At 31.6% G+C, this 12,800-nt stretch overlaps 1 protein-coding gene across 1 annotated transcript in view; it reads left to right on the forward strand.

The window, feature by feature from the left end:
• Positions 1-6,060: 6,060 nt before the first annotated feature.
• Positions 6,061-12,800, forward strand: part of LOC123667832 (PTB domain-containing adapter protein ced-6) — an 80,150-nt gene continuing 73,410 nt past the window's right edge. Inside the window, exon 1 of the mRNA XM_045601670.1 lies at positions 6,061-6,120. The gene's annotated coding sequence lies outside the window, so the exon portion shown is untranslated. The remainder of the gene's footprint in view (positions 6,121-12,800) is intronic.

Below are 12,800 nucleotides of genomic sequence, written 5' to 3' on the forward strand. Positions count from 1 at the left end.
CATGACCAATTTCTTCCCAATCGAAACTTCGTAAAATTTTATGGGGGTTTATATTATGAATATTCGAAACCGTCAGCTGAGACACCGTGGGTGAGGCTGATAGTGGCAGCCTCCCGTGTATGGAGAATTTTTTTTTTTTTTAATTATTTCGTCCTAATAATGTATTTAAACAATGCATCCAAATCCATTTTACGAAGTTTCAATAAGGAGGAAATAATTGATCAAATTTGTACTTGGCTCACGGACCATAAGCAAGTCTATAATTTACACTGAAGAACATTCTACGATAAAAAAAAAATCGTTTAAATATGCGGTTCTTTAGTTGTATGCGGCAGTTAGTATTAATATTTATCGGCGTTTATCAGGGCTAAGATAAAAAGTATTGAATGGTTATGCAGAAGTACGTTGCAAGAGTAGCTCGAATATTTAGACAAAGTAAAATTTAAAATAGGCTTAGATTTTTTTTTTCACATAGACCTACAGAACCCCCAATTTGAAAGAACACAGGAGTCGATCACGCTACATAACACTCGTTGTGAAATTAACAATGCTCTTTGTATTTTGGCTCACCTTTTTTTTACACATCCCTAGTAGGTACCGGCTCCCGACCATAAGTATCCTATGAAAAAAAATCTTATAAACCATGGATAAATGCAGACCAAATTATCATGCCGAGTTATCAGAGGCTATGAGATCTATGAACATTTGGTTGTTTATGAGATTTGTGAGATTTTTTCTATAGGGTAGATCTATCTGAGGGTTATTTCATTTATTTGTTGATTAAGTCGGTTACAACACTAAAAGTAGTGTCAGCCAAATACTGTTTAGTTTAGAATTTCGTGCTTAAGATATTGTGATGAAAATGTATGGAATGGCAAATAATAAATGATTTTACAATAACATTTTTATTACCAAAGTGACAGGTAACCTTCGATTACAAAAGGACACCTATCCACAAAAAATTAGGGACCCTTAGCGGGTAAAAAAAAAGACAAAGAATGGGCTGTGCTCGGCACGAAGCTGAAGGGATAAATACCTCGAAAATGGTAATATTGGGTACCCAATGCATTAAAATGGCCAGCTGCTTGATTCCACCAGGTGTGTCGGTAATTTGTAGAAATTCGCGTAGATTTTTATTGTAAACTAGCGACCCGCTCCGGCTTCGCACGGGTATAAAATATAATTATAGCCTATGTCATTCAGTGAAAAAGTGATTAAAATCGATCCAGTAGTTTTGATTTATTCATTACTGCCCGTGACCCGCACGCGTTAACTTAGAGTAAAAGCCGGCCGGAACCGCCGCAAACGCTACGTACCGCGATTTTTAAATCTGTAATATCTTCGAAAATATTCATTTAAATCATTTGCTGTAAAGGGCCATATAGATCTATATTAAATAAAAAATATATTTAAGGTATTTAATTGGATAAGGATTAATGCTGTATTGGTTAAAATCGCTTCGAAAATTAGCCATTATTTTTCGTAAAAAGTAAATGACAAAAAAATGTTATTGTGGGATATCCATAACAGATAGGTATATACCATCGCGGAGTTTTCTGTAGACCTTTTCAATATGTACAATACTTAGTACATTATTTTGATAAATCTCGTAGGGTTCAGCCTGCGTTTGCAATTTAAGCGAAAAAAAAATAATTATTTACGACATAACATTAGAAAATTCAAAAATAACAGTATTTCTCCACCATTTAATGGATGTTATTATACATATAAACCTTCCTCTTGAATCAATCTATCTATTAAAAAGAACCGCATCAAAATCCGTTGCGTAGTTTTAAAGATTTAAGCGTACATACATGTGCAGGGACAGAGAAAGCGACTTTGTTTTATACTATGTAGTGATGCGTACCTGCGCATTTATCGAAAACATATTAAAAAAGTTCATTAAGTAATATTAAATCGATGACCCAACAGACATTAAGTCTTGAAGAGTCAAACACGTTATGTTCGAAAAATCTATAAAACAATCAACATTTTCTAAATTTTTCTAAGATTCTGTGCAGTTTTTTTTTTTTCATTTCATTTTTAAATTTGATATATTTCGTAAAAACATAAGGATTGTCTAACGTTTACGCGAATTTTACTCATTATAATTTATCGCGGTTTATTAAGTTTTCTAGATGCTCGACGTTACGGATACTTTACAGCAACCATGGTCACGGAAGGACTGTGATGTAGAAAAAGTTGTTTTATCATAAATATTGGCTAATATTAAAAAAAGAACTAGCCGAATTTGTCCAATAGTTCTCTTATTTATCGGTTAGCATCATATTTAGCGATTCTTGATTCTTTATTTATTATAGATATATGTAGGCGATAAAAAACTAATAATTATTATTTGATATCCCGTCAAGACTTTAATTATAAAGATCTTGAGGCGCAAAAATATTAAGGTATACAATTTTTTTTTTTTTATATCACCAGGTCGGCAAACAAGCGTACGGCTCACCTGATGGTAAGCGATTACCGTAGCTTATAGACGCCTACAATACCAAAAGCATCGAAAGCGCGTTGCCGACCCAATCCCCAATCCAGGAGCTCTGGTCACCTTACTCACCAACAGGAACACAATACTGCTTGAAAACAGTATTATTTAGATGTGGTCTTCTGTAAGGTCGAGGTACTACCCCAGTCGGGCTGCTCCATATTTTGAGCAGGAAATTGTTGCTGTGCCCTACCTCAGTTGTGTTTTCCTTTTACCCAAAACTGACATAAAATGCGCGCGGGGTTTTTATGGACCATTATAAATGTAAATAAAAATGCTAATAATTATGAATAATATTATAATGCTACTAATATCGATCTATAAAAAATAAATAAAACACAAATATTAATTTACTTTTATAAATTTTTTTCACTATGGATAACTTCTAATCCAATTGAATCCAAAAAATGCTCAAATACAACGTCGATATAAGGACGGACGCCCAGACCACGTAAAACATTGTATACATAGATATAGTAAAAAAACGTAGATAATGCGCGGCCTTTGTTGTTAGTGAAGCCACAAAACTCGGCTCCTTCAAGTAAATACACGCGCTCACGCACACATATGCATCAAACTACGCTCATTTTCGTTAGTATGTCACGAGGCTTCATACAGTAATTTTGCTTATAAAATGCCGTCTTGTGTGATTAAATGGTGCAAAAACAATACCAAAGTAAACAAAAAATCTGAAGGAATATCGTTTCACACGTAAGTACATATAAAACTTTAAATTTATTGTTATTCCAAAATAATATTGAGGTTATTCGGAACTTATAATTTCAATGTCACGAAATGACGTACCACGGGAGTGTTGCCAGTAGTTCTTTTTTTCAATACCCCAAAATGTGGGTAAGTAATTTGTACGCAATCAGAAAAATAATTAAGTAAAAAGTAGACATAGTTGCTGTTTTTTTTTCTCGTGTTATTTTATGTTACATAAATTGAAAATAAAAAAATCAAAATATATTTATGAATTATTAACTCGTTTGTTTTATGTTTTAACTTTTTACAATTTTTGAGTAGGTAAACTAGGTACCCATATTTTACTATCAAATTTCATGGTTTTAGGTTTCCAACGAATATTTTAATAAGAGGTGAATGGGTAGCGGCTGTAAGACTGAGAAAATGACCACGATTATGCTGGCCATGCGCATAAAGTCAATTTAATACGATTAGTGATTGAAAAATATTTGAACATAAGACTACATCATATTAGTGAAATGCAAACAATGACGATGACTCTGAGTTCTAAGCGACAAAAATTTTAAAAACTTATACAACATAAAGGATTCTAGGTTTAAGAAAAATAGTTAAAAAAACCCGACTGCAAACTGAAAAGAGATAAACAGAGGGGATAGGAAGTGTCCATTCATACGATTATCTTACGAATATATTTTTTTATTATTCTACCGATTTTTTGTTTTATTTTTAGTAAATTTATTTAAAACTATAAACAGGTTTTTATTTTCACATACCCATTTTACCTATATTAAATTAATTGTTTAATAAAAATTTTAGGGACTTTTTTTAAAAGGTGTCAACACTTCACTCACTCACACATCTTTAAAAAAGTGGCTTCAGTTTTCTGTTCTAGGTGCGCTATCTACCTTTTTTACTTGATCTATGATTGTATAGCACAACTCTCAGCTGCTATGATTATTGCGTCCTATTCTATTATCCTATAGCCTGTCGTAAGTTTCAACTAATTTTATATTTTATTGTTGAACTTCTAATTATCTTCCCGTCCTCAATAATTAAATTTGTAACGAAGCTCTTCACCTGTCATCCTCTCACCTCGCAGCACCATCTCCTTATACTTGGTTCAATTTTAGCTAACAGACAAAACATTCAAGTCTCTAAAGACGAATATTATAAGCGAAATCTATACTAATATATTTTTAAGTTGAGTTTGTTTGTTGGCTTGCTTGAACGCGCTAATCTCAGGAACTACTGCTCCGATTTGAAAAATTCTTTCAGTGTTAGAGGAAGGCTATAGGCTATTTTTTTCACATTAACGCGTGTAAAACTGCTGGGCACAGCTAGGGAAATATAATTTTTATGAGGTCAGAGACTAATTACGAAGTATAGAAAACCGTTTCAAATGTAAAGATGAAATTAGGCTGACCCTACATTTCAAACCATATGAGACCTTTAGAATTACACAAATATTATGATTAATCAATTAATTAACTTAAAGTCAAGTTTTGTGTTTTGGGAAAAGCCACTGCGTAGAATTTAATACATTGTTTTCATCCATAAAAATAATATGAACATGTTTTAAAGCCATTATTTTTTTATACACCATTAATCGAAATAAATCACAGACAGTTTCGGACAGCAGAAAACTAACGATTAAGTTATACTCATATGTAGATAGATGTTTGTATATGTTATTGTTTTGGTACAAACATTAGAGAGATTTTAACAAAAAAAATTACAGTTTAGTATGAGTTTAAGGATATCTTTGAGCATTTTATAAAGGCAATTCGTCTAAGTGTGTGTATCTTAAATTATTGTGGTAGTAAATTAAATACAAACATAAAATATTGAGGGTATTTTAAGAGGAATAGTGAGTGCGCAACCTTAAAAACTTATAAATTTTATTTTATAAATTGTATTATTATATATTTTACATATTGACACGATTTTACCCACAACAATCAAGGTAAATTATATCATCAGATCAGGCTTTGGCCATGTTTAAGGAATATACACTAGGTTAATAATACAAATATACTTTATTGTACAACCAGAAACAATACATGTAACATAAAATATGCAAGACAAAAAAATGTGTACAAAAGGCGGTCTTATCGCTAAAGAGCGATCTCTTCCAGACAACCTTTAGAAAAAGTATATGAATAAGAATAAAGCTTAATAGAGGTGTACTTTAAAATAATAACTTATTTTTGTCCCTTCTCCTAAAGACTCAACTAAAACAAATATGATTTTGCAATCATTACGTTCTATGTGTGTTATCATTAAATGCATCCAAACAGTAAACGTGTGAAACAGAATAAAATTTTCACACAAACGCATTCAATTAAGTATTTTTCATCGTTAAGCAGGATAAGTAAACCTTTGTGCGATTTATCATGATCGGTTTGCCCTAAAAAGTTAATAAGACAGTTATTCATAGATAAACTATACCTTATACCTTTGTCATAAGGCGTTTTAGTAATAAAAGCGAGTTAGGCTTAAGTTTGTCGTAGCACAAAGCCTCTTTTGAGCTTGGCGACGTTCTCACTTATTTAGTAACAAAAATCAGCTAGGCACCAGTTGAGAGTAGACCGCCGACGCGTGCGCACGTACCTTGAACGTTATTTTATTATTATTAACTTAAAAAGTGTTATAAAATACATAAATAACGCAGCTAAAGTTTAGTGACATCGTGATATTGTCTGAAACGTTACAAGTGAGTCGATTGTTAGTAATATAATAATAAAAGAAACCGGTTAAAAAGGAAGTAGGCACGACAGTTATATAAAATAGTAATGGTGGTTTTCTTTCGCAGGTAAAATCGACTTTGTTTGTGTTAAACGGAGTTTTGTATTTTTTTTTTAATAAAGTGTTTTATAGTCGTCAGTTGAGTGAAATCGAGTTCATTTTGTCAGGTGAGTGACGGACGTATTTTTTTTCTTTTTCTAATGAATGGACGAGCGCTTTCTCCTTTTTTTTGTAGGGTTGCACAGACGTTTTGCTGTGTCGTGAAACGGAACGTTGATCTTTTCGGGTGTTATATAGTGCACATTTTAAAACTACGATTAACTTAACTTAAACATTTTTAACTGGCAACTATTTTTACTTCCCCAATCACGGAGTTGTATCTTTTATTTGTTTTATGTTTGAAAAATTGTATTTTCGTTGTGAATATGCAATAACATATTTATGTTTTAAATACAAATATAACGTACCATTGATATTGTTTTTGTAAGGTAACATCGTAATCGGTAAACGGTTTTTAGTTGAACTGCTTTTGTGTTAGCGATTATTCCTCCCATGCAATTTTACCTGCAACGAACATATAACTACCGGTCTACTACTCTATATCGTAGCACGCTGTTTTATAGCCTAAGAATGATATTAGACCTTAGGTTAACTATAGCTTATTAGTTAAATTGATTTAAGTCTAAAGACTTAGAAAAAAAAATGTCATTAATATGATAGTGGTTTTCGCATACTTTTTATACAGTTACCCAAGACAGTAGTTGTACTTTTAAAGTTCTTGAATGGGTTAACTTATTCTTTCATTCATTCGTTGAAATATATGTTAAACCAAATGTATTAATGGTAATTCTATATAATTTCTGTGTAGTTAAACGAATAAACAATAAAAAACAAATTCAAATACTGCTCATAAATGCGGGTACATTTTTATTTTCAATTCATGTCAATTCATTCGTGTCATGGTTTCCAAATGGTGCCAGGATATCTTTATTATTTTATTGTTCTTCTATAAGCCTTACCGCGATCTGTTATAGCTTATTACAACCTACAGTAAACATTGTAAATAACTTTAAAAAAATAACATCGACCAAGTAGGTTATACTACCGCATTTAAATCAAATGCTTAACTTTGTAACACATATCAGTGTATGTGGATATGTTGACAAATATGACGACAGACGAGTTTTTCATATAATTTGTGTATTTATACTTGTTCTGTGAAGTAATGAGATTTGTTATGTTGTGTATTTATCGCCTATAGCGTCCTAAAGGTTTGATTGAATAGGCTCTACTGAACTTTTTAGATGTTATTGTATTATTTGCGATTATCGCAATGTCATCGTGCGATAGATTGCCTTATAACAAACAATAACATAACTATATTGAATTTAGTTGCTTACCCGATGCCGATTGTTCGCATCTTATTCAAAACTTTAGTTTACATTGCTCCTAATGTCATAAATAAACATTATTTTTGTTCGCTTGGTAATTGCTTGTGGATGGCTATTCAAGCAATAAATGCTTTTCTATCGTCAATTGAATGTAACGTGAAACAAATCGGTTTGTTTGCAATAAATATTTCATTTACCCTTCGTCTACACGGATTGGGCAATCTCCTACATGGAGAAAGAAGTAATCAAAATACTTACTTACAACCGAGCTGAGTTTGTTCTGCTACTTTGATTACTGCCTCATCAATAAACAAGATTTATTAAGGCTGAATGTAATTTCATTTAATAGCTTCATAATTAATGGGTTAATATTTAAAATGTAGGATATTTACCCGATGCCATTACGTGAGTGAGTTAACTTTGAAGAATCGCTTGGACAAATTTCGAAATATCGGGAACTCATAATGACTAACAAAATTAATATACTTTGACACACACACAAGGTTACAGCCTTCAAAAGATAAGTAAAATCCTCGGTCAATCGGTGCTTAATTCGACTGTATTTTTTACGTGTATTGTTCACGTAATATATTCTTATGGGTGGATTGATTTCGATGATGTCCTTGCTCGAGATCAAATGCGCACTTGCTTGACTATTTTTCTTTCTTCGTCTACCTACGTTGAATTACTTGTGATCGAAGTCGGATTTTTTTTTTCGTTTGCAGGCAAACACAATAATTACATATAAGTAAACTAGATATATTCTATAATCATTGTAAAGATAACCCTACAAGGTATTATATTCAAGTCTTTGGTATAAACCGCCAACCTTGGCTCGAAGTTATTTCCCCTTTGTCTTTAATTACTTCTTAATTGTCCTTCACAGAAATACAATACGCATTGTTGCCCGCCGGTGTAATGTGCGAGAGATTTAACTTGGAAAGAAAATAATTTATCTTTTATTTAATTACCTTTCAGGTTTCTTTTGTTAATTAAAAAAAATTGGCACTAAAAACTCAAAATATACTTAGGTATCTATAGTAATATCATAAAGCATAAAAGTTTGTTTGTTTAAACGTACTAATCTCAGGAGATACTGGTTTGAATTGAAAAAGTCTTTTTATGTTTGATAGCCCATTCACCGAGGAAGGCTATAGGCTACTTTTTTCCTCAAATTAACGCGTGTGAAACCGCGGGGCCACAGCTAGTTTAACTATATAATTAAATGAATCACTTCATGTGTTACTAAACGCAAAAGTTGAGAACGGCTAAATCAATTCTAGTCAAATCGTTTTCTAAAGTTTTTGAATACCTTGTAGAAGGCTCGTATGTAATGAAACTGAACTTACAAAAAATTTTAATTTTTTTTTAATTTTGACGAAAGTCTCATAAAGACATGGATTAACAAGTTCAGACCAAATTCTCATACCGAGCTATAAGATACATATATATAGAATTTGGTCTGCATTTACCCATGTTCTACGAGATTTTATCACAAGGTTATTTTAAATGTACGCGTTCGACAGCTCGCAAGACTGGACAACGTCTGTTGAATCAGCTAGTAAAAAAATCGTGTGAGAAAAACCTAACAGAAACGTAATTTAATGATAAATATACTTACTTTACAAAATAAAATTGGAAACTTTTATAACTTTTTAAAAATAACTCACTGTTTTGTCGTGTGAATAATTACAAAATAATAATTGTATTTTAATTATAAATTAATAATTGCAAAATAATTGCGTTAATTTACGAAACATTTTTTTCGATTATTTATTAACCGACTTCAAAAAAAGAGGAGGTTACTCCATTCGACATATATATATTTTGTTTTTATAATGTATGTTCGGGGATAACTTCGTCGTTTATGAACTGATTTTGATAATTCTTTTTTTTTTTTTTGTTGGAAATGGAATCCCAGAGAAATCGAAGGGAACGCTCGAAAATGATAGTGATGACTAGTGCGTTTCTTAATTGTTTTCGTCTACTTACGTTGTATTACTTGTCGATGTAATTGAAGTCGGTTTTTTTTCGTTTGCTAGCAAACACAATTGTAATTGAATCTTGTTCTATATTTTCTGTACATAATAGAAGGTCATTCAAATTTCACGAAAACAATTGCAAAACACAATCGGTAAAAAAAGGTCCAACAATAGAATGTAATTATTCCGACAATTAAGGCCGATTGTCGGCTTAAAAATAAAACAAATCGCTTCTTATATCGAATTCTGAACACAAGCCCATTGTTCAAATATTCACAACTTTTGAAAACAACTAACTGACACTGCAAACTTCGTATCTACATTTTTTAGGTAAACATATCACTTTTTTTTATTTCTTTCATACAATCTCTGTAGATAAAATAGGGAATACAAAAATTTTGTGCAGTCATATACGTACATTTTGATGATTTATTTTTATTTATATAGATAAACAGACAGTAAATTCATCCAAAGTTCAAAGTTCGCCAGCTAGTCCTTAATAAATTACATTAAGATAGTTTTAAAAAAAAATCCATATTCAACATCATCTTCTATAATATAAAAATGAGTCGCTGAATGTACAATCGATTAGGAATTTAATTAACAAATTGTTATCAATATTGTAATATTAAAATTGTACTAATATTATTTAATACTAGTTGAACCGGCGAACTTCGTATCGCGTAACACAAACTTTATCGTATGGTATTAAAGTTCAAATTGACTTTTAAGTATTATCACAAATCTTTTGTATGGGAGTATAGAAAAGTGGTGTTTTTAGACTTTTTCAGGAAATTTAAATTTTTTTTTAGAATTTTTCTCTCCGTAAGAACCATCCTCGTACTTCAAGGAATATTTTAAAAAAAGAATTAGCGAAATCGGTCCAACCGCTCTCGAGTTTTGCGCTTAGCAACACATTCAGCGACTCATTTTTATATTATAGATAAAACCGATTTATCTTATAAATAAGAATATCGGGATAAGCTAGTTTATCCTAGGATAGATTTGTACTTGGCATAAATCTAATCCAGATCGGACCGGTTTTTGTATGGTATAACGCTAAGGTTGACAAATGACCCCACAGCATCCAAAGACTTGGGCAATGTTAATCCATAATTTTGGGGTGGCGAGTAGATAAAAAATCTATTTGTAGATTATTATTTTAATTTGTTAAATGACCCAAAATGCTTTTGAAGCCTATTTGAATAAAGCTATTTTTGGTTTTGTTTTAAATCCCAATAAATATAATAAAATTTACAAAAGACTGATGACAGAATAGTGGTCGTAGCAAGCTGCGTTATTGACACCCCATCGAGTATTCGATATATTTTCAAGGGTTCCATCTCAGTTTGTGACAGATGTTCGTATAGGCCATATAAATTTTCATTTACATTTATACACATTTATATAAAAGAACCATCCTTACTTTAATGGCTAATAGCGAAATTTAATCAAATAGTCTGTATTCATCTATATTAATACGTGAAGAAAAAACTTTGTACCTCTTTTGACGAAAATTGCGTGGACGGAGGAGTATGAAATTTCGCAGGCTTATAGTTTATTTAAGGAGGGAGTACAGAATGCTAATATTTTTTTTTTAATTATGCATAAAAATACATTAAATCAATAAAAAGAACATTACACACACTACTATGTATTTAACACACACACACGCATAATACTCTTTTGTTTCTTATTATAGAATTATAATTTTTGAAAACAGAACCTCAATAATGTTCAAAATTATAATTTAAATTAGGTAATTATGGTCGAATTTCGACCACTAGTATTATTGAAATACTCATATTAATAATACTAATATTTTAATATACTTAAAACATAAACTATAAAAATTAACAGTTATGCTTAAAACGATTTTTTATTCAGTCATAAAAAGAAATAAAATTAATTCATTATTACAAAAGTATATATCTAAATGAGGTTATGACCAAAAGCGTAACAGATTTTGTGAGGTTTTTTAATTTTAAACTAGATTCATATATTATAGTTAACTCAAAGACAAAAAGTATTATTTTCTTGCGAAAAAAAGAGAAATATGGTGATGTAAGATCTTGCAAGCGTTTCTTTTACGACACTAGATCGGTCAACAAGCGTACAGTTGGACATATGAGTGCCTAGTGCGAATTTTATTCACAGAAACATGAGAGAAACGCGTTTATACGTGAAGATTATTTTGCATGGGAATTTAAACACTCCAGCCTAGACAATAAAGAATAGTATACGATACAATCGATACAGAGTCATCTAGCGGCAAACGCGTGAACTAGGTTGAAATCCCAAATTTCCCATACAAAATGAAGTTAAAATTTCTAAAAGCCCGTTATTGCGAGACGGATTAAACAAAACTCGCACTAGGCACTCTGGTGGTAAGCGGTTTACGTAGCCTATAGACGTCTGCAACACCGGGAGCGTTGCTAACGTTTTGCTGACTCTACACCCGACCCTGTCCAGGAGCTCTCTACCTTACTCACATAGGAACACAACACTGCTTAAGAGCAGTAATGTTTACATGTGATCTTTTGTAAGGTTGAGGTTCTTCCTCAGTCCGGCTACCCCAAATGGTGGGTCTACCTCAATAAGTCATTTATTTAGTCATATTTCCTCTTCATAATATTAGTATAGATATGGAATAAAACATTAAAATTTATGTTTTAAATTAAATACATACTGTTATGTTGTTTTTTTTTTTGTAACTTTCGCGCTCACGCATTTGACATTTCGTATACCTTATCTGTTGTCATAAATGACGTCGAACAATGAGTGTGTACGTCGATAGAAAACTTGCAACTATTTTAATTGCTTTTGTTATGTTTTTTATCTGTACTTGATGATTTTAATTGAATTTTTGTTTGTATTATAATATAATCAAATAACTTTTAACAATATGTAACGTAACATTGTTCATCATCATCATCATCATTTCAGCATATCACAGTCCACCGCTGGACATAGGCCTACACAAGTTCGCGCCATAGTCAACACGCTGGCCAGCGGGTTGGTGACCGCAGGGTTGGCTTTGTCGAACCGAAAAAGGTTCTACTAGCAAGCAATTTTTTTTTTGTCAAAAATAGTTCATACCAGAGTCTCTCACCTCGTGCTTTTCGATAAATCTTTACGAAAAAAGTTTCTCTTTAGTTTAGCTTAATCTCTCAATACACACATAGAAACATTTATATGTATATATTGAATGCCATATCCCCGTTATGATTCATCAACAAGATCAAGTGTTAATGTCATTCTGATCTCGCGTGCAATCATGCGCAGTGTAGCAACTGCTTTATGTCCATATTAACTGTGATTGAATCACAAAATAATAGCAAACACGTGTTTTCATCTGTTACGTATTATTGAAATTCATTGAATTGTTATTTATTAAATTTAGGACCAGCTCATGACAAATATTTTAATAGATCATACAGATGTTGTCATAATCTGTGCGTTTTTGTTTGTGTT

This window comes from Melitaea cinxia, chromosome 29, assembly GCF_905220565.1.
Source record: "Melitaea cinxia chromosome 29, ilMelCinx1.1, whole genome shotgun sequence".
NCBI lineage: Eukaryota > Metazoa > Arthropoda > Insecta > Lepidoptera > Nymphalidae > Melitaea > Melitaea cinxia.